The sequence below is a fragment of the Aptenodytes forsteri genome, unplaced genomic scaffold, assembly GCF_000699145.1.
Source record: "Aptenodytes forsteri isolate BGI_AS27 unplaced genomic scaffold, ASM69914v1 Scaffold260, whole genome shotgun sequence".
Lineage (NCBI taxonomy): Eukaryota > Metazoa > Chordata > Aves > Sphenisciformes > Spheniscidae > Aptenodytes > Aptenodytes forsteri.
In genome coordinates, this window is record NW_008795557.1 from 1,787,138 (window position 1) to 1,791,452 (window position 4,315).

General features: G+C 47.1%; 1 protein-coding gene across 3 annotated transcripts in view; it reads left to right on the top strand.

Moving 5' to 3' along the window:
- The first annotated feature begins 686 nt into the window (after positions 1–686).
- Positions 687–4,315, top strand: part of TSNARE1 (t-SNARE domain containing 1) — a 337,590-nt gene continuing 333,961 nt past the window's right edge. For 2 of the 3 annotated variants that reach the window (XM_009282164.1, XM_009282165.1), the window contains exon 1: positions 687–735. The gene's annotated coding sequence lies outside the window, so the exon portion shown is untranslated. Of the gene's footprint in view, positions 736–1,603; positions 1,691–4,315 lie in introns of those variants that run through there. The other variant, XM_009282163.1, reaches the window with a different exon arrangement.

Below are 4,315 nucleotides of genomic sequence, written 5' to 3' on the forward strand. Positions count from 1 at the left end.
TGGGGACAGGGCTGGCCTGGCACAGGGGTGTGTGTGCAGCCTGGGGACAGGGCTGGCCTGGCACAGGGGTGTGTGTGCAGCCTGGGGACAGGGCTGGCCTGGCACAGGGGTGTGTGTGCAGCCTGGGGACAGGGCTGGCCTGGCACAGGGGTGTGTGTGCAGCCTGGGGACAGGTCTGGCCTGGCATAGGGGTGTGTGTGCAGCTTGGGGACAGGGCTGGCCTGGCACAGGGGTGTGTGTGCAGCTTGGGGACAGGGCTGGCCTGGCACAGGTCTGTGTGTCTGTGTGCAGCCTGGGGACAGGGCTGGCCTGGCACAGGGGTGCGCGTGTTGAAACTAGGGTCTGTGGCTGCCCTTGCACAGGGTTTGCACGCGTGTGTTTGCACAGCGTATGGACTGTGCCTGGCCTCGCATGGGGTTTGTGTGTGTACGAGCAATTGGGGGACAGGGCTGGCCTTGCCCAGGGGTGTGAGCAAGGAGGGACATGTGTGCCGAGCATGCGGTGCTCTCCCAAAGACCATGCTTGTCTCCCACGTGGCCGGTGAGCAGGCGAAGACACGAGGTCCCCGCTCCGCCATCAACAGTCCCCGTGACACTGTCCCGTGCTTGCTTAAGGCAATGAAACATTGACGTGTCGACCTCCGGTGCGATGGCAATGTTGGGAACTGCTCCGTGTCCGGTGTTGTAGTTAAATAACAGGTTTTGGCTCAGTTTTATCCTCACATAGGGTATAATGGTATGTATTTACTTATTTTTTTCCTTCCAGGCTAATTCGGGAGGCTTTAGCCATAAATTAGTCAGTGAGATGGACTTGCAAGTGATTTTGGGAAAATACAGGAGAGGAAACGAAACTCCTTTTAAATGCATAAAGCGCCTGCAATAGTCCTTTGTTGACTTTGCGGAAACTTGTTTTTGTTGCTTTTGTACTTCATAATGTTTGTGGTTCGAAGCTTTTAATAAAAGCTCGCCCTCGCTGCGTGGTACAATTAACCTGCAGCATCTGGCGCCGGAGTAGGCTTTGCTGGGGAAATCTTGTGTTTCCACTGAACTGCTCAGTGTCTTTGTGTGCATATCGAAAAGCAGAGGGTTTGGAAACCTAGAAGTGCGCTTTCATTCTTCCACCATCACACCGAATACGCGCTGCAAAACTTCTGGTTGTTTGCGTTGGAAATATGCCGTGACACTTGCAGCTCGAGCTGCGTCCTCGTGTCTGGGAGCGCTGCGTAAACAAGCGGTCGTCTGTTTGCAAACCCGGGGGTAACACATGCGTGGGGTGGTGGCCTGAGGTTTTGCTCTTCGTGCTTCATTCTGCTCAATCCTAAATTTTTACTGGCTGTGTGTATTTTTATTTTTTATTTTTTCCTTTACTGTGCGTTAGGCTGGACTAACCTAAGAGGGTTTTTTTTCCCCCCCTTTTTTTCCTTCATCCAGTAGCAATAAGGTTCATCTTTTATCCAGCATTTACCCCTTTTTCCAGGCTGGTATTTCCCTTTGCAATGGGTCTGTGAATACGCAATACCCCATCCTGCCTTCTTGGTCTCTCTATTGCCTTGGTCTAGGAGCCGATGCAGACGGTTCAGGTCTTTAAATCACCGATGTCTCAGGCCAGCCGCTGCCTGGCCCCTCGGTGTCTTCCTACTCCGCCGTCTTCTCCTGCTGCGACGTCCTTTTCCATCTCATCTCACCTCCAGGTCGGTCTCTGGGTTTTTTCTGGGGTGCTAATGGTGTGCTGATTCCCTCTCTCCAGCCATCAGCTGAGGAACAGATAACCCCTGTCCTGCTCTCCGAAGCCTCCCGCCTTGCTGGTTTGATTGTGTGTATTAATGCAATTAAAAATTAGCACAACCGCCGCTGATGTGGCTTTGATGGACATCGGAGGGGCTGAGCAGTGCAACCACGCGTCCTGCTGCAATCCTAGCTGCCGGTTCAGATCTCCATCCCCGTTTGCTCCTGCCATCGTGTCTAAAACAAGACTGAACTTTCAGATACGATGTCTCCCGCCTAGAGGAGTATTGGCGATTGCTTGGTTCAGAGGAGTTTTGCGCTATAACGCTGTGCTGCTGCGTTTTTCCTGGCATCCAGGGTTGCCTCTTGGGCAACGACTGCAAGTTCTTTAGCTGAGGTTGGCTACAGAGACTGGTAGAACAGAGATTTTAATATCAAGGTCTTTTACTCCCATCCTCTCTTGTGCAAGAAACCTTATTCCTTTTCTCACAACTTGCTTGTTTCTTGTTTTTTTTTTTTTAATTTAATTTATTTTAAACCTCTTGTCATTTGCTCCTCACCACGCGACTCTCCAATGTGACCAGGTCTCCCAGCCAGCAAGATGCCTGCTCTGAGGGTGGAGGAGAAATAGTACTTCTGTGTCTTGATAAATTTGCACATCAATATTACAGCACTTAAAATCTAATTTAAAAAAAAAAAAAAAAGTAGGCGAGCTGAAAATGAATGAGTCTGTGCTTCCCCTTGCTTATAAATATATATCAAATGGTATTTTGAACTGCTGGTTCTTCTGGGAATTCAGGGATATTTAAATAGCAAGTGTGAAAGGGTAAATAATATCAAGATAAAAATAATTCTTTCGATTCCCTGCCTGTACCATAAACACATTCTGCTAGATGAAAATGGAGAGAACTTTTAAAAAATCTAATCTGCTTCTCCCATCTTCATTATCTTCCTTCCTACACTTCAGTTAGTTTGGGCAGTGGGGTGGGTAGGTGGCTCTCGCTTGGCTTTTTATGGACCTTCTGAGGGTTGCTGGTGCTGCAGGGGAGCGTGTAAATCCGTGACACCTGAGGGCTTTGTGTGGGCAAGAGGAGCCTCTGCCCGTGTTTGATGTAGGGTTGGAGTCGTCATCCTCGGGGCAAAGGCTGCTTGCACTGGAAGGGACTTGTGCATCCAGGTCTGATCCCCGTGAGACCGGATGGGTGGGTGGATGGATGGATGGAGGACTGGGTCTTCCCACTGGAACGTGGTTGGTGGTGTCTCCCTGACCATAAGAGTGGATGCGTTTGCCTACGGCATGATCCATTTGGTCTAAATTTCATCCAGATTTTTAAGCGTGAGCTTAACTCGCAACATGAAGCATCAGAGCGTGCCTACACGCTGGGGGAATATTGCAAAACTCCTCCTCCAGCAGCATCACCAACCCTTCAAATTGCATTTTTCTTTTTCAGCATACTTTTTGACACGTGCAAGTAAAATCTGGCCGCAAACTTGTGTTGGCGTTGCCAGCCGTGGCGTTAAGTGTTGCAAAGATGAAGGGAGGCTCATGCCCGTTGCTTGATGTTGAGTGCCCAAAAAGCTACGTATGAAATTCATGCTATCGCCCTACTGCGAAGGAGCATGCGTCCTTTTCCTGTCAGGAAGGTTATTTGTGGTTTTTAATAATACACTGTGTTTCCAAAGAATATGGTCAAGATAAGAATCCCACTCTCTTTTTTTTTTTGCTTGCCTTGCAAATGATGGTATGCAAGATTAAAATAATGCAAAAGAGTTAAATTAATCTGATTTAACACTTGCAGGGAGGTTTCTATTTAAAACTCTCCTTTTTCTTCATAGTATCACTAGTCAGGAAATTCAGTAGGCAGGTGCCATCTCTTTGTTGCAGTGCATGGGCACGTCTCTGCTTTCCAGTGTTTCTGGTGATGGAAAAAATAGCATTTAACTAAAAAAAAAAAACCAACCAAAAAACGGGCAGGATGGATTATTATTTTTTTTTCCATGACCGTTTTGCTTGTAGCGCCATTAGAAAGCGAAGATTGCATTGGTGATCAGTCAATTTTTTAAATATATTCTGAAAATGGGTAAAAAAAAAAGAAGAAATGGTGTATCAGCAGGTGTTTTTTAATGGTCTTGTGCTGGGATGTGGAGCTGTGGGGGAAAGCTGTGCCAAGGGCAGCTGAGGTGTGTTGGCTACTCATCTGCTGGGATGCTGCAAGCAAAATCTGCAAAACATTTTCCAGCTTCTCCTTGAATGAAGTCGAACTTGGCTGCAATACCTATACTTACTTTTTTTTAGTAATTGTACTTTTTTTTTTTTTTAAAGTAAACGCTCGTGTTGGGTTAGGCTGCGATTTCTTCGCTCTCTCTGTAATCTCTTCCCTAAATAAAAGCAGAAAATAACTGCAAAATGGTTTATGCTCTTCGTTGTGTAGCGTTTGTTTTGTTCTTGTTCCGCTATCACCCCTGCTGCAAAGCCACACTTTGCAAAAATGTGATTTTTTTTTTTTAAGGTTATCGGGGACTTTATTTGTCCTCCTTCCCCTGCTGCATACATTTATTATGATTATAGTCTTGAATAACCTGGCCATGTA